Source organism: Chamaea fasciata, unplaced genomic scaffold, assembly GCF_029207755.1.
Source record: "Chamaea fasciata isolate MVZ Bird 193981 ecotype frontalis unplaced genomic scaffold, bChaFas1.0.hap1 SCAF_1, whole genome shotgun sequence".
Lineage (NCBI taxonomy): Eukaryota > Metazoa > Chordata > Aves > Passeriformes > Sylviidae > Chamaea > Chamaea fasciata.
This window is the reverse complement of record NW_027094086.1, coordinates 134,462,375-134,488,114: the sequence shown is the minus strand read 5'-3', so window position 1 is coordinate 134,488,114 and position 25,740 is coordinate 134,462,375.

The following is a 25,740-nucleotide window of genomic DNA, read 5'->3' as shown; positions in this document are numbered from 1 at the left end:
GATAACATCAAAATTGGATCAGAAAGTAAATTAAAAAATCATAGATAAAGAATTATTTCTATAAATACCTAATTCTTAACAAGGGTAAATATAACCTGAGAGGATTTTTGTCTTTGTAGTATATAAAAATAAGTGGTGTGGAACTGGATTCCTGCCTGCAACTTTCTTCTTCATGACAGAGCCCAGATCTGGTATTTTCAAGACTGTACTTCACTAGCCACTACTATGGAGAACAGTGTGTCTTGAAAGTCTCTTGAAGAAGTGTGTTTTAGCATTTTAAAATTTTCATGTGCCCCATCTCTTGTTCATCCTTTCACACAAGAGGCACAACCTGGCACAGGAAAGGTCTCCCATGGTGGTGATAAGACTGATGGTAAGCAAACAGGCAGGTTTTTTCCCTACATGTAGGCATATTACTGTGGTATTAACACACACTATAAATGTTTCCATTTGAGTCCATCAATGTATTAAATCAGGGTCTGAATTATAAAAATTGCTGATTCCTAGCACTGTAAAGGAAATACTGTAGAATTACTTTGAATTAGGGAAACAAGTCTTGTGCAGTGAGGTACTCCAAAAATAATTTTTGCACTGAAGTCCATGATCTGAGATTTCTCCTCAAAGTTTGCAAGTTCTTGTTAGAGTTGTATATAAGATGTTCTGGAAATTTGCTGTGGGATATTGGATGCTGACAGTAGCCTGAAGCTGATAATTTATAGCAGGCAAGTGAAGAGATCCACAGTCCAAACTCTGCTTATGATCTTCTCATAGCCTCACCTTAGACCTTCCTCACCAGACTGCCCCACAGTGATGACCCGTCCTTCCCCTGGAGGTGATAATTTACTGTCAATACCAGATATTGTCTCACCTGAGAAACATAACTATCTCAAAAATTTCTGTGTATTTCTACATTTCATGGCTTTATAAAGGTTAATCTGATCCTTGCTGTCAGGGATCAGAAAATTTCTTCACTAAAATTTTTTGCTTATCACACTATTTTATGTTTCATTTTTATAGCTGGCAGTTCAAGTCAATGCCATAAAGTAAAAACTGATGTTGGACATTTTTACATTTAGCTATTCCCATAGGTAATATGAGCAAAGGGTGACAGCACTTTATTTGTAACAAAACCAGAAAATTTAATAGGATAGTAGAGAAATTCTGGATTATCAAATTGTGTCAGCAGGTTTAAAGCTTCACTGATAGAAACAATTCAAAGTGCCACTTTATGGACAGATTCATTATAGGAATCCACTGGGTTAGTCATGGGACTAAGCTTGGTGTTAAGAAACTCCACTCGAGAAGAGATTATATTTCAGTCTGTACTGTCATGTTAAATTAGGGTTCCAGTTTGTACTTTCATCCACAGGTCTGATTGTCTACGCTGCTTGCTTATTGATTTATACTCCAACTGATATCTGGAGCAAACCAGCCAATTTACCAGGTGGAGAAACATAGACACAGAAAATTGAATCTTGCCTTTTCAGGCTGGGGTAACTCCAAACTCTCAAGGCACAGGGCATAAATGTGGGTTATTCTTTGTCATAATTAAATAAATACAGATTAGAAGAGCATAGCAAATCCCCACTGAGTCTGGTATTGTGATTTCTCCTGGGATCATATCTGAGCAAAACTCCTTTTTCCTTTTCATTCTCTGCACACCAATGCTTCTGATTTTTACAAAGACAGCAAAAAGTGACAGAACAGAAAAGAAATGCGGCTGAAATGTTGCCTTTCTTAACTTCTTTGGAGTGGTCAGGATTATGCAGGAGACAAAAAAATGCAACCCTCAAGAATTTTAAAACCAGTGTTGATTTCTTTCCAGATGCTTCTAAGATCATAATATCTGATTCTAAAGAGCCTGAGATCAGCAGTGCTTTTTTTTCACTTCAACTAATTTCCTGTATTTCAGTAATTTTGCTTCTTATTCCAGTTAATGCCAGAAAATACAATTGCACAATCTGCAAACATGAATTTAACTGTACTTTTTCTAACCCTACAATAGAGTTTCTCAGTCAAGTACATGAATATTTTGTCACATAGATGGATGGGCTTTTGAGACAATTTCTTCCAGCTTTCACAGAAAACTGTCCCTTTCTTTTGCATCTTCAAAGTAATCAATACCTTTTATTTTATATTGCCATGGAATTATTGATTTTCTAATGCACAGTCTCTTATTAAACTCATTATACCTTCACTCTTACTAAACCATGGGGACTGAGAAATGGTTGAATGCAGCCCCATTTCCAAACAATTTCTCAGCTGGAGATGTTGTTAGCAGTACAGTGTAACAAATTGCTCAGACTATCCAGACTATGTATTGTCTCTAAAAGGGTTAAGGATTGAAATGACTTCTACTTGCATAATTATTAAAAAAGTTTTCTACAAATATATTTGTAAGAAATTTTATGTGCACTGACAATAAAAATATTTTCTAGGCATTATTTGGTTTTGGTTTTTTTTTCTGTTTTGAGTATAACCTCTTTATGAAGGGATTGAATCTATCCCGGACAATACGTAAAATGAAACGGGCTCTGTGCATGTGTAAGGTGTGACTAGAGATTAATGTATTTTTTAAATTTATAGTCTGTTCTCCCTGACCTTTCAACAGGAATTAGTTACTCATAAGGCCTATATGACTCCGGAGTCTAAAAATATATGTAGCTGTAATGCAGATCTGTAATTGCAGAACATATGGAGTATAACAGAAAAATATCGTCCCCTTCAGTCTCCATTCTGTGAATAAAAACTGGGTAAGAGCTCTTTAACGTCATTTTTAGAAATCTCTGTTATGATGAGAGGTTTTTTTCCCCTATGAATAAAGTTCTCTTAGTGGAAGAAAGAATCATCCTGCATTTTTAAAAAACTCACCTCTTCTAAATATTTTAAAAGTTAGTGACTTCAGAAAAATCTGGATATATTCTTTTATTATGCAAATACATGTTGTGAGAGTGGGAAAGCATTGTCTGTTTTCAGCTTCTCATATCCTGAGAAAATATTGAAGGGAGAAAGTAACTTCCATTTCTTTAAATTATACATTTCACAAAATAACTTCCTCTTTAACTGGAGAAAGCTACAGATATTTTTCCTATCTGAAAATTGAAAAATAAATATATGGAATTTAATCTGGATTCTTTCTCCTTACTTGCTACTGGCAGCCAGATTTTGACAGAAAATTAGGTGAAAATACACTCCAAAAAAGTAAAAATGCTGGATATTTTTTTCAGTTACAGTATAATTTGTTTGGACTAAAAAAAATTGGTGCATATTTCTGTGGGGAAAATTGCCATTTTCCATTCAGATTCTAAATGCATTACATTATGACTTTAGATCTATTTTAGAAGTCACTGAACACTGAAAAAAAATATATTCTTTCAAAATGACCACATTCAAATGGGTAAATTCAGCCTTAGTTCCTGCTTGAAGTATCTCTCCTCTTTTGTAAGCAGCTAAAATTTAGTGCCAGTCAGCACCAATCACCAGGATTAAAGTACCTGTATTCATATCAATTAGGTGACATGGATTTAAAAGTCTTAGGAGAAGGGAGCATCTGGAAATGATCTGGACAAAGTCACTCCTGAATCTGAGTGGGAGCCTAAAATCAAGAAAGACAGGATATGCAACTTCTACATCATCAGGTAAACCAAAGTTATTTGTTGTTCTAAAAATAAAAAAAAAAATGTTTACATAAAAATTACATTTGAAACTTTAGAAATTATTTTAAATACTTGAAAACTTTTTTTTTTTCTACAGCTATAGTTTTCCAGAATTTTTTCAAAATATTTTGGAGTTGCATGAGTATTAAATCTTTCTATGGATTGTGAATTCCAATGTTATAAATTGTATTTCAGTTAAAAAACAATCTTTAATGCCAATGGTTTTCTTTTATCACTATCCTTAAAAATAAAGTGCAATTAGTGTCTCTTGACTTCGTGCCAGTTAGTCCATGATATGTAATATATTTTGTATTCCAGATCTATTGAGATGCTCTTTTGTATTTGTATTGCAAGTTACATTAAAACCTTGCTTCCTGTTGTGGATAATGATTTATTAAAATGTATTAGTTTGGAAGCCTCCAAAAAGATTAACTACATAATTTTGTGATTATTTTTAAAACTAGAGTTGAAAGAGCACCTAATTCTCCTTTGAATTATATGTGCTTAAAAACTGTAGGAGTTAAAAACCTTCCCATCCTCTTTGTAGGGAAATTTTAAGTCCATTATTTAAACTGAAGGAATTAAGCTGAGTTCAAAGAACTAGAACTGCAAAAGTGCTCAGGATAAGTAAACATCTGTTGTTCAGCAAGGAAGCAAAAAACGGATCAGGAGAGAAGAGATAGGAGCAGGAATAAATTTAAAAAGATTTTTCTTTGCGTGTTCTGTTTCTTTGTACCTGAAAATAAGTCCCTGTTTCAAAGGCTCTTACAGTCAGAAAAAAAACCCCCCACAACTTTTGACCATCACAGTTATCAGTTGGATTCAAATTTTGTGTGCCCCATGCACCTAAGGTGCTGGGGTGCAAGCTGCAGGCTGCTGGGGTCTTACAGGTGTTTATGTAAGGGCTACAGCTGGGAATCCTCGATGTGCCTTTTGGATTTTCCTTCTGTATGCCTCATGCTCTGTTGGGTGAAAGCACATGCCAAATCAGTGCTTGACTCAAGGTGGAATGATCAAAAAGTTGTCTTCATTGTTTAGGTAATCTTCTGTCTACCAAACTCTGCAAAAAATAGCTGTGATCATGTTGCAGCTGGCAACATTAGCGCCTTAATCTTTTGTGTAATAACTGCAACCAGGCTTCTGTGGGAGCAGCCTAGACACTGAGGTGTCAGCTGGAGTGGAGAAGGGGACCTGGCAAGCCAGGCATCCTGCAGACACAGTGCCAGGAGGTGAGGGCAGGAGGTCTGTTCTGCAGCCTGAGCCATGGCCCTCAAAAGCTTTTAATCATTCTTACCATTTGCTTGTCCCACAACTGTCATCTCAGTGCTTTGGTGAGGTGAAATGTGTAAGTGCTGTTCTAGTAGAAGTAATGGTGACTCCTGAGCCAACCCTGGGTTGGGTTTCTGAGCTCCCAAGAGGAGTCAGAACTCAGCCATGTCCCTCTGGATAGAGCAGGATTTGCAGAATCCCTTGTCTAGTACCAGATTTTTTCCAACAATCTATAGGAACATCAGTTCCTGGCTTTCAATTTTGGCTTCTTACCCCAAAACAAAAGTGTATTAAAAAAAAATCCACCCCCCCCCCGCCCTTCAAGAAAAAGAAAAAGAAAAAAAGAAGAAAAATAACCAACCAAACAAAAAAACCCCAAACCAAACAAACCAAAACCAAAACAAAACAAAAAAACCCACCACCAAACCAAAACGAATACACTGTCAAGAGACCAGACTGTGGGCTCTACAAACTCCTGGGCTTTGAATTCAGGATGTCTTGACACAAACTGCTCACACCATTGGCATGGCATAACAAAACTGTTAGGTGTTACACAGCTAATGTAATATTGCTGTGAGCTACTATGTGTGTAAATCACAATGACAGAATCCATTTGTTTAAAAAAAAGAATTGATGAAAGGGATAAAATAAAATTTTGCAAAGAGCTGCTGATTTGATTATATTTTTGTGGGGAGGGAGGAGAATCCCTGCTATATCAGCACTAGAGAAGTCTATCAAGACAGCTTGACTAAAAAGAACAAATATTACTTGAAGGCACAATTGCAGAAATAAGACGAATTTTTATAATTCTAGAGTTTTATGAAATGTCAGCTAAAAGATTAAAAATACATGGTATTAGTATCTTTCAAAAAACTCCATAGAAAGAAGATAAAAACTCCACAGAAAGAAGATTCACAGTAAGTAATTTCTGTTCTGAGCAAGATGAGAGTAAAATTAAGATACAGTCAGGTACTATGAGATTTGGGAAAGATAACTTTTTTTTTTTTCCAATGGATTCAACATCTTAAACAGTGTGTAAGTCTGTACACAATTCAACAGGAATTACTGATAAATTACCTTGTTTGATCAAATTTATCTTTTGTCACTAAAGTAAGTTCTCATTTTTCACTTGTTACTTCCTGCCTTAAAGGACCTCATTAAGCAGCAAAAAATACAGAAAGCATGATATAGTGGGAACCTTTTTCATACCTTCACAGGGCAAAACCTTTCTACTGGATTTCTTGGTTTATCTGCTATTGGTTCAATGTTAAAAAATATAAAATAAAAATTCATTAGCTAAACTTACAGGACTATGGGGCTCATCTGAAATTATTGCTGTGAACAAATGGTGAATTTGGAAGCGTAATATTTCATGATACTTTGAAGTGGATAATTTCTGTTCTGAGCATAAGAAGTTTTACAATACAACAATTATTTTTGCTTGCTCTTAAATAAAGAAAATATAGGGAGGTATTAACTGCTTTAAATATTGCCATATAAGCAATAAAGCTGTGCAATATCAGTCTATCTGCAGAAAATGAATTATGACATGATCCTGAGTCCTTAGCTCACACATCACTTTGCTGGTGCCATGGATTGCACACCATCTGCATATTTAGTGATTTCCAGCTCCTAAACTTAGTTTCAGTATGAGATGAGGCACAAATAGAAACGTGCGCTGTCAGTAGCAACTGAGACAGATGGGAAAGCTGCACATCAAAAGCCGTAAAAAACATGCATAATTTGGTGTGAGTGCAACAATTTGGGGGGAAATTAATGCATTTATTAACTCCTCTGAGGAACTCATCAGTAAGGTGGTCAATGCACCTGGAGAAGACTAATAGGCTTGCACCTGTACCTGCTGCTGGTTATCTTAAAATTATTCTGCTTATAGGAATCCAAAACCTATTAAAACTTTACATGTCATGAGTCTGGCTTGACTTTTAACAGCTGTCACTGCAGATCTTGCTTAACTGTCCCACAGCCGCTGAGACAATACCAGGCATATGCCTGGTGTGACCAGAGGTTGCCTTTCCTTGTCTTTCATGGGACACCTGCAATCCCACTGTGGCTTGGCATGTAGTAGCTAGGGCCCATCCACAACCCCCTGCCAAACACACATGGTCTGAACTTAAAAATTTCACCCATATTGCGGCCATATTGTTATGATGGTAACACAGTATTCTTAAGGAATATCCATAACTACATAAAATCGGTTTTAGAAATGTAAGTTGTATGTACCAAGATGAACTGGCTGGACACTTTAGGATGCACCCTGCATAGCCAACACTTTTATTCACTCAGCAGTCTGTACCTTTTTCCTGTGTTGTTTTGGTGCAGGACAGACTGTCAGGTTTAATCACCTTGAAAGTTTCAGGGAGGATGTTCAAGCATTTTAGAGTAATGTGTTTGCAAAATAAGTGTCCTGAGTGGAAAGATTTTTAGGCTTGTATACTGTGGCTAAAAATGGGGAACATTTTTACCAGAAAATGCTTTAACTTTTTTCACTTTTCAGAAAAAGAATCTGAACTCTCTTTAGAAAAATTTAGTGTCTGTACTTGTAGGAACCTCTGTTCAAGTCCAAATCTCACAGTCCAAACTAGTCACAATTATTGCAAGAATTTCACTACCTTCAATCACTTCCATGTGCTGTGTGACACCTGGGTAGGTGGGGTTTTTTATGTTGACCCTGCTTTCTTTTGACACAGCTATGAAAGGCATGACAGGTATTTCAGAAGTATGGGAGTATTTTGTTTTCTATATTTATAAAAAAAAATTTAAGTGATTTCTGTGGGGGTGTTGGTGTGTATGATATGGGGCTGAGCAGTGATAAACAGCCCATGAATGCAGCCTGTAAGGGAGCAAGCAAGATCTCCCTGATGAAGAAAAGCATGGCTGAAAAACAAGTGAAAACCACAAAACATTGGCAACGTCTCACTCTTGGGAATGGTGTGTGTGTATCTGAAACCGCAGCTCAGTCTGTTTTTGAAAAGGTTGCTCGGGGTTAAGTTCTACCACATGATTTTGGCATCTGGCTATGATTGGAGTCAATGGGGGTCCTCTGTATGCATCTGAGGGCACAGTATGATCCTTCCTGCTTGTTTTCACTCACTATATTTTTGTGTTATCGCACCTCTGAGCAGGGACAATCTCAACTGCTTATTCACTTTAAAGGCCATCTGTAAGGAAAGTTATTCTTGTGTTTCCTTTCATTCTCTGAGCAGTCCTTAGCATTCTTTCATGACTTCCTTTCTTGTTGATTTATTAAGCTACTAATGTTCAGATTCCAGTCTATAAAAATTAAAACTTCAATCTGAAAGAAAAAAACCCCAAGTAGATAATGTAAGTGCAAGATTATAGTACAAGCAGCTGTGAGCAGACATAGCGTATTTCATTTTCAGACATCTTCTGAAAGATAAAGAGCAGTTCAATCAAATTAAAAATGTGGAGAGATTTTCCTTCAAGGCACATTGAGCAATAAAGTCTAAAAAACAAGCCATACTGTGCTCCTGAACCAGATAATAGTATCAGTGACGAGGTATTACTATTAGAAGTAAATGGCTCCTGTAAAATAATAAACTGATTTAATGGGCCAAATGATGATAAGGTACTTTTCATGGATATACCAGACGCAGAAATTTTTTTATCAGAATTGGTGTCCTAACTTGGTATTCTGACTGCAAAGCTCCAGAAGGCTTGAGACTGATGGTAATATTTTGATTACCATGATAGAAAATGATGTGTGACACCAGAATTCGTTGCACAATAGAGGAAGAATTAGAACCTTGGAAAAGTTACCTATAGGAAGCATATTTTTATCTGCAGGTAGCCTACAGGGAATGATAAACAGAAAAAGAGTCTACACTTGTCATTGGGGCAAGCATGAAAAATTAAGGAGCCAGTGAAGGACTTCCGTATAAGAGGACAGAGAGAAAGAATGAGGACCCTTGAATGGAAAAAGGCTTTCTCTATTCAAGATTCTCTGGTGCCTCGTGGACAAATGAGGCTGGCTTGGTGAGCTGTGTACTCTTCCTTACTCTTGTACTGCTGGATTCCTGAATTCCAGGGAATCAGAACCCCTTGTTGTGTCCAAAATCCTATGATTTCCCTGCAGCTGGAGCACCATGGGAGTTTCTTGGCCTTTTTCCTTTCCATTTGGAAAATGCTTGAAATGAAGTTACCTTAACGCTTCGATGATCTGCTGGACAGAGACACGGGAGGAATTTGCAGTTTGTGCAGGAAATTGCTGGAAACCTTGTCTGACCTTGTAGCTAATCCTGTTCTGAGGAGGAGGTTAGATTTTAGACCTTCAGAAGTCCCTTCCAGCTTGAAATATCTGATGATCTTATGAGAATAGGATTCCAAATACCTTTTCATGTAACTAACCTTTCAGATTCAGGAAAAGTCATCATGTCATCATTACAAAAGTCATAATTTAAAGTCATCATTAAGACACTCATTTTTGTTTGAGAGCCCAAATTACCGTATAATTGAAAGATTTTTTTTTTGTTAAAGTTTTATCAATTAGAAAAAAGATGCCATCTTTACAGTGGGCTTTTATATTATTGTACTTCATTATTATCTATGTCCCACTATCGAACAGAATTGTGTTCTATTTCCTCTGTCTCCTTGAAAATGTTCATGTCTGACAGATAGAAGTTCATATCAAGAACATGAAAGGAATTTGAGAGTTTTCTAGTTATCTGGTCCCACTTTATGTTGGCCTTGTTTTTTTTTTTTCCCCAGCAGAAGTGAAAGAAGGAAACTGTCCCAGTAGAAAACTTCCCTAGTAATACTTTAAATGAAACTTGCCTCTCAGGACACAGTGCTCAGATTCTGGATTACACCGATGGCACTTTCTATTTGTTGGGTCCCCAGTCTACATGCAACATGAAGCAGACCTTGGTTAAAAAAAATTACACGATCTTGGTGAGTTTTTTCTTTGCCTGGAATTCCCCAGTAGATGATGACTTGAATGTAACATTAAGTAAAAATGTCAAGTCGAAACAACTCAGATCCTATTCTAAGGAAAAGAAATAAAGCACTAAATAAATGTAAATACAGATTTTTCCTGTAGAACCCATTCTGCAAATCGGAGTTTTTAACTTTTCATTTTGTTTTTTATTACTTTTCAGCTGTAGGAACATATGAAAACAGTTTCTAGAGCCTTGATGAATATAGCAGAAGACTTATGAAGACTTATTTTTCTTTGGGGGAAATGCAGATATTTCAGTTGCAGTGTTTGTTTATGCGGAGATATTCCTGAGCTGAGCAATAATTCAAATAAAATATTTTAGTGTCCAAGGAATTTTTAATGAAGATTCTTCTGAAACTTTAAAAAATGTCCTCATATATCTTACTATAAGAATAATGACTCTGGAAGAAATAAAAGAGACGAAAAAATATCGTTGAAGGAACTTGGAGAGTACAAAATAGGTATTCAGGGTAAATCTTCTCCATGTATTAGTAAGAGAGAGAGAAAACCAATATTATTTACTCCCAGATTCCAAAACACAAGAACCAAAATATAAAACTATAAAGAACTTAAAGTATCACCTCACCTTTTAATGTTCAACTTTATTTTCTCAGCATACATTTTTCAATGAAAAAATGCCCATGAGGTAAGTAAAAAGCAGTTCTTGACACTTATACTAGCAATTTATTGTCTCGTTGGGGATGTAATATGCATTTGTTATAAGTTCTCTTTATAAAGTGTTGTAGTTTTTTGGTTTATTTTTGTCTATACATTTGAACTGATTTCCCTGGTTTTGCTTCATACTAAAAAACATCATCTATTGTTTCTGACTTTTTGCTTAGAGAAACAGGAATATGAAAACTGTTGGCTGAAAAAAAGCTTCGTTATCAATAACATTCTGAATATTATGTCATCTGAGAATACCTGACCTTTGCCTTTTTGAGTTCACATTTCTGGCATGTTTCTGTAATCAGTTTCCTGAATGTTTATGCAGGATTGTGCATTTTCTATCAAACTGGCCATGCACGATGTGTTTTCCTTGCAAGTCACCTTCGAAAAACTTATCACAACTTAGCGGTTTTGTGATGGGCTCAGTTATGTCTCACTGGCAGTGTTAAGTGTATTTATAACATAATGTTATCAGTAAAATCTATCTCTTTAGGCAAAGACACGGGGGAACCATCAAATGCTGTATTCTGACGAACAGATGTCAGTCAAAATGGCTCATATCCCAACAGCTGTTGGGAGCATTATGCAGAGGACTAGGTATGGGAGAAGGAGACAGCCTTTGCTTGGTTAATCATTGGTTGGAGAAAGAGACACTTCTTTCCTTTGGAGATTGTGGTGTCTGAAGGTTATGTTAGCTGTTTAATCTGTTTGACAAAAACCTGATTAAATAATGGAACAAGAGAGAAAATGCACGTTTGGTGAATTTTTATTAAGCTGAGAATACGGTCTAGTGAATCTCTAGTCTAGTAAAACCCTCCATCTTATTTTCTCTGCCTAGCTGTAATTCTTGATCAGTGATTTAGATGAGCTTTCAGTTCAGAGGCCTACAGGGCTTCTAGAAGAGAGTGAAAAAATATAGCATGTCTCCTTGTTACAGAGAAATGCGTTTGAGATTAACACTTCAGAAGCATCCTTGGATTCAGAGTGTTCAAATGTGGTGGTTGGTCATTTTTTCTTCCTGTGTGTCTGAGGTCTTCTGGGTGACTGATGAACACAGATGATCTGTTATGTGCCTTCACCAGGTAATTTTTGAATATCCGTATCTGGTTCCCTTGCCTATGTTACCTGAAAAAAACCCAACAAAACAACATCCTAATAACTTTTTTTTTTTTTTCTGTAAACCCATTGCCAGCATCACCACAAGAGCAAATGTATATTTTAGTGCTATAAATTTCCGTTTATCACTTCATCTGACAGCATGGAAATACAATTTCCTTTTCATGCCGCAATTTTTCTTGTTTTATTAACATTGATAATAGTTATCTCTGCATAGAATAATGCAATTCCCTACCCCTAATTAATATATAGTTCAAAAAATGATACGTTTGTTTCTACCCTTTAAAATTATTTGAATTAAAAGAAGACAAAAATTGTTCAAATAGCTAGTCTGACATATTTCTGTGATTTTTTCCCCCACTGATTCATCTCCACTATGTATTTTGAATGATACAACTTGAAAGCTTTTATTTGAAAACCATATGTTAATGAAACTTCTCAGTCTGACCATTCACAAGACTCTCTGGCAGTACTGTGATGTCTGTAGCAAACTGCTCCAATTCATTAATGCAAATAAAATTACTTTTAGATGACAGTGCAATGCAGTCAACTTGGATTCTTGATACAGTCAGTGGGGCTTTTTCACACTTCCTCACCATGATTCTATGGTTAGAAATTGCAATTAGAATGCGCAATTAAAATTGCAGTTAGAAAATGCAATTATTCTATTAAGAGACTCAGAAAGTAGAAGATCTGATTGTTCTGATCACTGTTTCTTCAGTCTTAGCATCTGTTTGTTGGTTTGAATAAGAAAGGATGCAGTCTTTTGCAAGAGTTTCATCCCAGCACATTTAATGGGAACTCTTTCATGAGCAGAACTGGAAGCAACAGCAAGGTTGTACAAATTGCCTAAATCTTTTTGAAAAAAGACGAGGAAACGAAACTTTTAGAATCAAAAGTGGCAGGAAGGAAGAAAAATTTTACTATTTATAGAAATTCCTTCCATGTTCCTTCCTTGGATTTGGCTGTGGGATTGAAATTTTCCTTGCACTCTGCTATGTTTATGGCAGAGATGGGAGTTGTGCTTTAACTGACATTGTCCAATTCCCTTTTATGAGACTGTTAACAAGTGGTTAGGAATTTTGCCAAAACATTGCTCAGTTAGGTTGATGCATTCATGTCAGATGTCTGCATGAGCCAAAAAACCTCTGTGTCAAGCAGCGGGGCTGAGAAAATACATTGATTTCCACATTGCCTGTGAAGGGTTCTAGCTGGATATCCAAAAATGAACAGGAATTTAAATATATTCTTGTTATTACTTCAATACCTTCATAAGTAAGAAGGGGACTAAATTTCTGCTACAGATCGTCCACTTTCCCTCCACAGCTCCAATCTAATGCAGAGTATTTTGATTTTGTGGATATAAATACTAGATTTCCATACTTCAGCCAGTAACTTGATAATATGGCCCTGCACTTTGCAGAAATATGAATTTATTTAGAACAGGAAAAAGGTTTTTCTTGCCCAAACCTCTTTTTTCTCATCAATAATCTATAATTCCTTAAATGTAAAGAAATTAAACCACAAAAATGAAGAGCCTTCCTGAGCCTATAAAAATTACTGCTGTAGCTTTAGGAAGATACTAAATGGACCACTTATTGGAGGGACCCTGCATTTGAAAGGTGGATACTTTTTTGTCAAATGATTGTAACTGATCTTGTCACCAAGTTATCTTGGTGAGGCTGGCTGTGTAGTGAGGTTTCACCTCTGGGGATGACAGTAGAAAGAAGGGGCAGAATGTCAGTAGCATTATTTCCACAGCTCAAGGTCTTTGGCTCAGCAGGTTTTCAGTGAGCTAAGATTGTGAGCTTGTAGGAAGTTAAACATGCTTACAAAAACCCTATAAAAAATCTGTCCAAACTAATTTTTTTTCTCCAAAAGGTACTCTGTTTACAACAACAAAAAATAGAAAATTCTAAAGGAAGATTTTTTTTATTTTTTTCATTAAGCTAGCTCTAGAATATGAAATTACAATATGAAGGTTGGATTCAAGATGATGCTATCATGAGGAGTACCAATTTATTTTTTAGGGGATAGAATTAACCTTAAACATTGAAAATTATCCAAGACTGGCTGCTCTTCTGGTATGCAGAACACAGTTAGCACTGACCAAAAAGTTATCTACTGGTTTAGACCCTTTAGATCCACAAAAATGAATCAATTGATGCCTTTTTTGCTGAATGGTTTCACAAAATTAATATTAAAAAAAATGCATTGCCTTCAGTATGATCGATGTTGTGGCACGAAGAAAGGATGAGAAATGTATGAAGTAATTTGCTTTCACTTGCAGAAAAAACAGCTGCATTGAAAATCTATCAGGAGAAAATTAAAGTAAGGCTGAAATAAGCAGCCACGTTAGTCTTCAGTAGCAAAGCTGAAACTGAAAAAGTGAAGGCTTTGAAAATTTGAAATGCTAATAAGCAGTAGAAAAGAATAGCCAGTTTAATTTAATTTTGATACTGGATACAAAATTATGTTCTATCTTAGTAGAATAGACCATGTGACAAAATTTCTCTTTCTATTTGTATCACAAGATTGCTTCCTTTCACTTTGCAGAAGAGTGCTGTTTTGTTACTCCTCAGTAACCATCCTCACTGAGATGCAAACATTGATCTCTATCCTGTTTCATGTATATTTTAATGAATTTCATAGGTTTTACATTCAGGTCTTAATTACTTTCATATAGAATATTCTGCATACAAGAAAGGGGGAAATCTGAGTACGTTGCCTCAATAATTCTACTGCATAAATCTGCTACCATGGAAGATCCAAATGGATTGCATTTTTAATTTGCCATGAAGCAAAGACGAAAACTAAGTATGAAAATGATTTTTAAATATTTGGAGACTAATATTAAAAGAATAAGAGGCTTTAATTTCTCATGAAAAGGCAGTGATGGCTGTTTTCAGTATGAAAATGAATACCAGATTGTTCTGTAAGTTTAATTATTTTTATTTAAAATTATATAAATTAACTAAGCTTCATCAAGCACATGGCAGTCTGCCTGTTTCCATGCTAAAATGGATATTTAAATATGAAAGCACCGTGCTGAATTTCTGAAAGAAACAGCGACCAGATCCAGTAAACCTGATGAATTGGATCTGCAGAGTCCGGGGTGTGAGGAGACTGAGGCTGCTTAATCCATTCTTTAGGCAACAGCTCTGTAAATGAAAACTGCATGCTGTTCCAAGGCTCCCTGTTACAAGACTCAGGAGAACACAGGAACCTCAGAAGAAGATGCAAACCCATCTTGTTTGGAAGGGAAGCTGCTGAAATCTGTGCAGAAGTGCTTCAAGCCATATGAAATGGAAACACTGCTCTCAGGCATGTTTCTTCAGTGCCGCCTTCTTCCTCAGTGTGGATGCCTCTGGCCCCTTCAAATCCAAAAGCCAGATGTCCACTTGCAGACAGGTATCTATAATCTTTCTTCCAAAGGAGTAATTTCTCCTTACAGGAGGGAAAATGAGTTATTTCTACAGCTGCATATTTCTTCTGGCAGTGCATCTTAGAGCAGTTGCTCCATTGGTGCTTCAGGCCATGGAGATTCAAACTCACATCTCCCCTCCTAGGCTCCTTTGGCAGGTGAGGACACTTCAACATTCCTTAGGAGAGGGAAAGAGAGAAGGAGAAAATAACTACAGGCCTGTTGACTAATGGGTACCACTCTCAGACATGAATCCCTCATTTTAAACTTCTGGGCGTGAGTGCTGTCAAGTGGGGGGACATTTGCAGGAGAGAATCTTTACAGGCAAACCAAGGAACCATCCAGCTCTTCTCTGAGTGCCATGATGACCAATTAGCTGCACAGAATAGCAAGTTACAAGCTGTAGGGGAACCACCTCTGATGGAATTGCTGATATGGCTAGTTTGAGTTCAGAAAATAACATTTTGAGCCTAAAAGTTCCTATTTTTCATGCTTCTATTAATTATAGAAAGACTGGAAAGCTTTGGGATTGGGTCATAGTGATTCTGATAAAATCCTAGATAACACTATTGCAATTTTATCAATAAAATGTTCTTATACAAAATGTGATTATAAAAAAGGACCAGATTTGGCTGTAAAGTGGACATGTATAGAGTTTGTGTTATGTCTTTTTCACAAATAATCAATTTTTTCCCACACATATCTGTATGAACACATGAGCCATCCCACTTAATTCACTGTCTTCTATATACAGTCTTGAAGTTTCTGGATGTACTGACAATATGAAATGTAAGGAAAAACAAGGAGAAACTGTATGAAAGTCTTTCTAGTCTGCTACAAAAACCACTGCAGGTTTGATCTCTACTTCTTTGTATTACAAAGTTCCTAATGCTCTAATATTTTTCCTCAGAATTATCTTTGCATGAATGTGTTGTCCCATTGACATGAATAAGACAGCTTATGCACAGAAAATTAAGCACAGGTAGGAATATGTCCAAAACCAGTGCTCTATATAATTGCTTTTGGTCACTTGATAATATTGATGATTATTAATCCACACACAGGAGGCCTGGTACAACAAAGCACTGAAGCTACAGAATAAGTCTCTCTTTCACGGGTCTTCTGGCATTTATCTAACTGTGTCAGTTTTAGCTGAATATTTTTATGTGGTCTGAAATGTTCTACTATTTCATATTCTCTGGTATTTCTAGCCTTATAGTATTGTAAATGATAGTACTGGATATCCTTTATTCTGCTTTTGTTTTCCTGTTTAAGAACTGAAAACCTTGTGCTACAAGTCCCTTAAGTGGTACAGCAGAAAATTTGGAAAAAGCAGGAAAAACTCTTAGAAAAAAGTTAAATAATACAATTCTCAGTAACCAAATAACAGAAATTCTTGTCCCCTGAAAATATATTAAGACGTCTGCATAAAAGAGATCAGACTTTATAGCAAAACTTCCCTGGACCCAAGAAGACAGTATGAGGCTGTGTCAGTTTCTAAAGAGCTTATGCAGTGAGTTCTCTTGCAGTTGAGCAAATCCCGTCTCAGTGTATTTGACTGGCATTTAGTGGTTTGGAGAAGTGTGGCCTAAAGGCTGAATTCCTAAAATGACTGTTCTTTATTGCCTGCCTCCAAATTTTCACCGTCACTCAAATGCTGCATCTACCCTTGACCATTTCCAGTCTTATCCCCCAATGAATATGATACATTTACCACTGCAAACACAATCCTATTAACTCACTGCATCTTGCAGAATTTAACAATATACTGAAATCCACCCCTACTTCTGTCCATAACATTGCCCTAATCCTGGCCACATTTATTCTCTGATTAGTATTACTGTTGTGTAAATTTCTCAGTCCAAATCACTGAATGAACCTGTCTGAGAGCTCGCTATGAAGCCCTGTAGACCTTGCTGTCTGAAGAAGTATAAAGAGATTTCTTTCCAGATTCAAGGAGCATATTATGCCAGAGATGAAATTCATATATTAAGTTAGTCAGAGGTCACAGTGATGGTGCAATGCTTAAGTTTAGGGTTACCTTAATCTTGCAGCGTGGGGATAGGAAAATACCAGTTGGTTTGCTGGTGTCTCTTCAATACTCGTTTAATCTATGAAGGTTAATGATCAGTCAGGATAGCAGTGTAAAAGATGAGAGATAGAGGAGGGGTTTGGATGAGAAGGACTGTAGAACTTTATTAATGCCTAAATTCTTCAACTCTGATGACATCAGGGAAAGGGCTGTTGCTGCCAGAAGCTTAAGATCTCATTGTACTAATGAGATCGGAAAATCCTGCATAACTAAAAGGCATGCTTACAGAAATATATGAGCAGAAATATTCTGTTTAACTACAGATAATGATATTTTTGTAATGATTTAGACCGGCTTTAGCACTTGTTAGAGAGTCAAGATTCAGAAAAACAGCATCTGAGGAGCTTACTCTTTTCTGCAGAGGTCACCAAGCTGAGGCAAGTGTGGTACAGACAGAGGCCAGTGTTGTCCAGCACACTGCAGGTTGATCATGATAAGAACAGACTATCTTTTCTTTCCAGTTCAAGGACTTCCCCCTTTCTGAAATCGTCTGGCTTTGTCCTGATTGCATTTTAGCAGAGGAGTTCTGTCACTCCAAGAGGGAATACTTCCACTCAAAGGTTGGCTCTTTCCAAGTCAGCTGTACCTTAACATGCATTAATTTATCACAGTATTTACACCTAAGGTGCAAAGAGGAAAGTAATGGCAGTGTAAGTTGTTGTTGTAAGACTGTATTCCATTTCAGTGGGAAATGGAGGCACTGAATGTCTTGCAGGATCACAAGTTCAATATCTGCAAGTGGTTTAGAAGTGAGCCAGGTAAAGTGTATCTTGTTCATCAGGGGAATTTCAGCAACACTGACAGAGCTCCTAGGATAAGAACTGTGTTTTTACAGCAGGAAGTCAGTCCCACTGCTTAACTGCACAAGGCTGGACAAGATCTTCCTGAGAGCAAGAATCCTGCAACAAAGCAAATGGAAAATGTTTTCTATATTTTTTCTGCCTCCTGAGGAATGAAATATTGTTTGCTGGGTAAATGACACGTCAGAGACATTAGTGTATGAAAACTATATAAGAAGGAAAGTACAGAAATGAAACTTGGCAAAGTTCTTTGGCCTGATCCAGCTGTTTGCATAAAAGAAAGATTCCCAGAGTACTATGAACTCAGGTCTTTTGACTGCAAACTCCACAGATCCACAAATTACTCATACAGATTAACTATTAAACTGCTTATTTATATGGTTTTATTTATGAGCAAACACTTGATAATGCATAAAGAGATTAATAATTTAGTTGTTAACACATGGTTTGGTATGTTTTATTTTCTGAAAGGGCCTGTCTCGCATGAGGCAATGAATCTATGAAATGGGAGTTACACTCACTCTTCCAAGTTGCATAATTCTGAATTGTGAAAAGGCTAATCTCATATGCACTCCAGTTATTTTTAATGCCAGCGTTACAAATCTCTCAGAGGGAAGCTATTATACAATACTTATGGAAAGCTATGTGAATACTCTGTTACCCCCTACAAGCTTTGCTTCCTCTTACTGGACATCATGTGGTGACAATAACCAGGCAGCACTCATGGAATTTACAGAGAGATTATGTAGTCCCTAAATTGAGTGGACCCACAGGCAAGGCTTGGATGCTGCTAGGGAAATAAAGCAAAACATGCTTTCTCTTTTGTTCCCTCAGTAGTTGTTTAATATAAAATGCATTACGTTTGGTATTTAAATAAATTAACTGACAGCTGTAGGAGATCAGTTTTGTAGCATTCGGCAAGGTATTTGATATTTGCAAATATAAAGGTCTTAGTAAAATATCCATTAAAAACCTGAAAAAGATGAATTTGGTTCTTTGCAATCTGGGTTAAAAAAGGTTCATGGGGGAGATGTAAAACCTTTGACTAGACCTGCTGATATAATTAGAATAAACAGACAACTTTAAATGCATGATAACCTTTCGGCCTTTGAAATATGAGGCATCAACCTTCAAAACTCTGCACTAGTGAAGAATAATTGCTCAGAACTCAACTAGAGACTGAGACAAAAGCTGATTAGAATCAATAGAATAAGATGCTCCAAGGGAATATCACAGCAAGGGAAAAGCCCAGGTGGAGATGAGAGGAGGAGAAGGAAATTATTTTTGATGATAAGTTTGATTAGTTAGAAGTTTAAAGGTGGAGTGGGGAAGCTAAATCACAGACTGACAGAAAAGCAGAATATTTTTTATATTTTTGATTTTTAGTGTTCAGAGTAGCAACAAATTTGAGTTTCTATAGTGCACAATTGCACTGAAATACAGTTACCCTTTTCCAGTGAAACAATATATGCAATGTGTATATAGCAAAAGAGGCATTTTTAAAAATCAGAAAAAGCTGTCATCTTTGATATAGTTAAGGAAACAAGCTAAGCACATGTCGTATTATGTACTCCCAGAGGCCATGGCCTTTTGGCATAGGCATTTCTACAGCCTAGAGGAATCAATGACACAGAGGATCACCAGGTTAAAAAAATATTTGTCCATCAATTTTATTAAAAAGCTGTGCATGGGATGCATGCCAGATAGAATTCAGCTTTCCCTAGAGTCACTGAAGAAAATTTTTGCAAAGTGTGGATAATGTCTCAAGGAGTTAGGGACATTTAAAAAGGTGGGTTGTTTTTTTTTTTTTTCCACCTGGGCAGCTCATCAATGACCAGTGATTTTGTATGTGAGAAAAATAATAGTCCTATAAGTATTACATTTAAAAATGGTCTCTGTTTCCACCCAGAAGAATTTTCACTTGAACTGAACTCTTGAACTGTTCTTTGTGACAGGAGGTAAAGAAACTTAGCTCAGAACGCTAGGTCAAAAAGGTATAATGGTTAGATGGGGGTGAGTTTTTATTTTGTGTGTTGGCATTTGTGCAGACAGTAAAAGAGAGTTTTGTTGCCCACCCCCTCCTCAGTTTATTTTTTCACATCTACAAATTAAAGAAATGTTGGCCTGTGTGTATCAGTCATTGTCTATTGTACTACCACAACACTGTTTGGTGTTTTTACGTATATGCAAGAAGAGGATGAAGATGTTATTTCATGTGGGCATGAAGATGGTTCAGCAGAAAGCTGTGTGTTTAAAGGAAGAAAAGGATCAGTCCTGAGGGACTGGCTTAGTAAGAAAGGATTTAAGCCTTAATCATGTCCACATTCTCCTCCTACAGTACTAATATTTTTTTCTGATGTATTGAAGTTAGCGTTTTCAGGAGAAGGGAGAAATAGCTGAAAGCTGTCTGAATTTTAAGCTCGGCTGAATAATTGCCTCTAACTCTCCAGCAATGGAATGCTAAGCACAGATGGAGTGGTGATATACTGGGCTGGGGGAGCTGCCCAGACTGTTTGCTGTTCCAAGTATTTGATTTTGTGAATAGCAATAAAGCCTTTTTCATTGACCTCTGAAGGATTAATTTCTTAATTTAGCACTCAGAGGCAAAGAAGTCTAGAGCAAAAAGTATTGGATATGCATATAATGAATTGCAGTGTTTATAGTTTGTACAAGGCACAAACCCCATAATCTGCTGATTGCTGTTGAATTTGAGAAGGGCTAATTCATGAGCTTTGACATTCCAATTATTTTGTTATTAATATATCTGCATCCACCCTGTGCTGCTGTTTTAGCATCACTTCAATGGCTCTGCTAAACAACACTAAAGACAGACAATGGGAAAAACCATATAACTGCATTTTCCTAAAGGAGAGTGTGGAAATTTAGTGAGACTTTTATTTGATTTAAGGTTGCTGCTTTTCAAAACAGAAATGCAGGGTGTTGTTAAATTGTGCCGACAAAGGGAGGTAGAAAGTGAGCAAAAATTCTACTCCACTGAAATTTTAGACTTGTTAAAAAATAAATTTTGTGTTTGGCATCTTTATCGGTGTCTGATACAAATGGCTAAATATTTCTTAAAAGTGTTATTTTTTATTTATAAATTTTTTTATTTTATTTATATTAAATTATTTTATTTATAAATTGTTATTTTTCTCATTCTCTCTGTGGGATGGAATAAGCTACAAACATAATTATCCGAGTCACATTGTCCTACAATTAAAGAATGTAGAAAGGAAAACAAATGTAATGGAATACAGATGATTACAGATCATTACAGATGATTGAAAGTGCTTTTCAAAGGAGTAAGTTCTTCCTGATTACAATGGAATCGGTACAGAAATACAACGATGATCTGACTTTAATGTGACATATAGACTGTGTAATGTGATAATTCCAGACCAGCTTTTTTTGAGAGACTAAAACAGCAAAGGCTGTTAAAACCAGATAGGAGTTAAGACCGCACAACTGCCTGGATTTGCATATGGTGAGGTAGTCAAAGAGAGCGCCTAATTCTCTCATGTGAAACTAAAAGCCCTTCTGGTGATGTGATTCAGCCAATCTGCCTGTGTCCTGCTGGACACCTGATGCTCCCAGGCCCTGGAATGCTGCTCTGTGGCATTAGAGTGTACTGGGAGCAGGACTGCAACACATGAGCCTCCTCTGATAGATCTGCAACTCTCTTAGGCAGGATATTTTCCAATCCTGAATATGACCTTGCTGAATCAAGGATTTTTTTTTCTCTGCTAGACAAACTTAAAAAGAGAAGAAATGATTTTTAAACCACCCCTAGCTCACTCTGTATCACTGTCTGGCATATGAAGAAATAAATGGGGAAAACCACATTATATATCTAACAGCAACATTGGAGGTCCTGGAGAGTCACCTTTTTCCCTCTGACCAAAATGATGTAAGATATCAAACTTCAACAACAAATGATATCATTTTTAGTACTGCTGATACTTCCCCTTGGTAGCATTAAAGACGCACTACCTGTGGAAATTTCTATTTTAAGCAAGTCAGAGTTCAAGGTATATACACAAACTAGCCAAGTGGTGGTAAGCTAGTCCCTACTTTTGTTCTCTTATTAATAGCACTCTTAAACAATTTCGAGGCATATTTTTAAGTTGTTATAAGCAAAGAAATGAGATGCTTACTATATTCCAAGGATGTTTTCTTAGTGCATATATGTTATGCATGTATGCTTAAATGTTACACAATTTTTCTGGGGTTAGTTCTCAAAAAAGTGATTTGTACTTTTCTTCCATAGTTAATGTAACATTAGGATCATTTATTTACAGTGGTGAAAGAATGTTCATATGAACAAATATTTTCATTAACAGGGGCTAAAAAGTAGACTTGTTAAAGACCATTGTAATGTGTTTAGTGAACACTTCAGCAGATGCTTGGGTTTTATTTTCGTTGTGGCAAATAAAAAACCTCTTTCTTGGAGTACTTTGTTAATAATATTTTAAGGCAAAGACAGATGTCCCTGTTTAGTGGAAGGAAAGAACTTTTTGTCTCTGGACATAATAATATAGTACGAATTGAATCATTAATATCTACATTCATGCATTTGCTACCAGCCTGTTCTTCCTGTGAGTGACTGCAATAACCTCTTTTCTGGCATTTATGTGCATATTATATCAGAAGGACATTTTAGAATTCATTTGACTTCTTCAGGAGCTGGAGATGGGGAAAGTAATTTTCATTGCTTTCTGAAAAACAGCCTTCTTCTGCAGCTGCTCAGCCTGGGAATACTTCTCAAGCTGATAAAAATTTTAGCCCTAGTCTGAAAAAACCCTGGAGACTTAAAATTAGCCAAAATTAGTGCTAAATAGAAAACATAGTGGAAAAGTGTAATTTACAGATATTTTCTGGTCATCAAATCATAACATTTTCTTGAAATAGATGTAATTATTAGTTGTGAGCTTCTGTGACATTTTCAAATAAGTAGGGTGATGAATTTCTCCTTACAATATGGAAATCAGCTATTATTAAATACAAGAAATAAATATTTTTCAGATTTCAATTTTAAAAACTACAGAATGAAGTATTATTAAGTTGTGCCAATTTTGATAATTGAAATAAAAATGGAAAAAAAAATTATGCAACCACTTCAGCACCATGGAACTCCCAATCATTAGCAGACAATAAATTGATATGGATTATGATAAGTCAACAGTTAAATGCTTCTAAATCGCCTTACTTTTAAATTGCCTTGCAGTTTAGCCAGCCCAGTGACACCACACTCTCTCTCAGCCAGCTGAAGTGTCCCATGCTACCCATCAGCTGCAGAGCTCTTGGCAGGACCCTTCTTGCTGTGCAGCCCAGGCACCCTGCATGGTGCTGGGACTGACGCTCTCACAGGTGGGAGAGAACAGGTGTGAACAGGTGCTGGTGCTGCCCCAACACGTGGAACTGGGGGCTGGACATTGCCTGGTGTTTCTTGGGTGAGGATGTGGTTTTCTCCCTGCTCTTCTGCTTCCATTCCCCCAGCTCTTGAGAAAGACAAACCTTTTCAACATGGCAGGATTTCTTCCAGGATTTGGTGAACTACATCCTGGTTAAGTTTAACATATTTTTGACATTGGGTTCAGCCATTTAAAAATTTTGCTACAGATAATTACAAGAAATAATTATGTCTCTGATGACAATTTTCCCCTGTGGGCGCTGAATTGTCTTCTCCACTGAATAGAAGATCTTGACTTTAGAAAGACTTAGGTATGTTGAATTGGGTTTTATTCCGGCTTTCCATCCCTCTTAAGAGGTGTACCTGGAGATAGAGTAGGTGAGTTTCAAACCTCCACTTATGGTTGAATAAGAAACTTAGCTAAAGAATAGCACTGGAGGAAGAAATGCTTTAACTGAGGAGAAATTAAGAAAAACTTTTAATTAGTTTTATTAGTTATCAAGCCTGTTAAATGCAGTTTAGAAGATGAAATAAAATGCTCTCAATGTTCAAGTGAAAGCATGGAATCTGTTAGAAGAAAGACTCGCAAAGCATTATTCATAGTGGAAAAGATAATGTTTTATACATCTAAAAAAATAATTAAAAAATAAGTTGCCCAGATTCCTTTCAAACTAGTTCTTAACCAGACCTAGATGTATTTTTTCATCATTAAAGTGAAGGAATATAGTTTTATGGAAATGAATTTTTAAAAGAAATTGAATATACATTTGAACAAAGTAAGTTTCCTCTGTGGATTATGCTGTTAATTATGAGTCTCAAAGCAGCTAGGTATAAAAGTTTGTTTGCAAACTAAAGATTAACTATACAGTTGGTAAATAGCAGGCCTACAATCATCCAAAGAAAAAGACATTTTCTGGGAAAACTTTGCATTTGTTGGGTAGATTGAGACATGCAGCCTTAAGCCCATGGGCTTTTCTGATGTTCCCTGGATCCCAGTTCTTCAAACAGATTTGTACTGCAGGAAATTTCCCTAAAGTCTCGTATGGTGAAAGCTGTACCTCAGACTAGAAATACTCAAGTTAAAGTACTAGTTTTCTGAAAGTCAATGGCAAAGCTTCTACTGGCTGTCAAGTGGCCTGGATTTTAACAAAGTTTAATTAACAACTCCAATTTTCTTCATAAAGCATCACCACCAAAAATATATGAAGAGCGAGAATTTCAGTAGGAAACAAAGAATGTGAAGGTGTGTCTCCAGGAGAATGAAAGACTTCACTTAAAACTTCAATATGATTGGACAGAAAATTACAATATACTTCAAGCAACAGTAAAACTGCAATTTTCTATGTATCTTCTTCTTGGGTGATGGGGTGGAGTGGTTGGTGGATGGGAAACTGTATTTTTACTTCTTGTTTAATGGAATTAAGATCTTCTGCCCATTTGTGCATATTCTGTTCTTTGCTAGAGAACCAATTAGAGGCCTGCCAGACTTCTGTTGAACTATGTACAGTAGAAAAACAACCTCCTCATTTGTTAACTTATTGAAAAAGAAGGTCTCCAGTATGTAAAGAGTAGGCAGAAAAAAGCCCTGAAGCGCAAAGAAATTAAGAAACAATGTGACAGTTGCACCTGGTTCCCTGAACTAACAGGTTTCTGTCCAGTGAGGTGCAGCTCTCTTCAAGCAGGACTTTTTTCATTTTGGAAATATAGTTCAGAGATGGCTACTGCCAATATGTTGGCAACAACGGGAGTTTGAGGTACTGAGTTATTCCATGCCTTGAGATCTATTTGGAGAAAACTCTTGCAGAAAAAAGCCCTTCATTATGTACCATGCTATCTTTTACCGAGACTCAGTGACTGAAATAAATAAGGAAATCGAGATTGACAGCATTTGCTACCAGCAGACTTCGCTAGCTTCTAGTGTCTGGAATGGAAAATCAATCTGAGGACTGGGAAGAGAAAATGAAGCAATTAATGGGTAAATTGATTCCAACTGATCTACTTGGAAAAGTGGTTCTCTCTTCTCACACCTGGGAAGAGCTATGTTGTTGCAGCTCACATTTTACATTGTCTGACGTGTTTATTTACTATCTTTATAGGTAAAGAAAGTATGTAAATCTGATATAAAAGAAGAAGAAAGTAATTCTATTTTGTTTTTCTTATTTTTTAATTTTTTTGTACTTTTTAACATGATAAGTGCAAAAAATTCCAACTCTCAGCGCTGCAAAAATGTCTACATACTTGCCCCAAAAAGAAGATTTCTGTGATTTTATTCTGCACTGATATGGAAACTCACAGAAACACCATATAATCAGCTTGAGAAGGGACAACT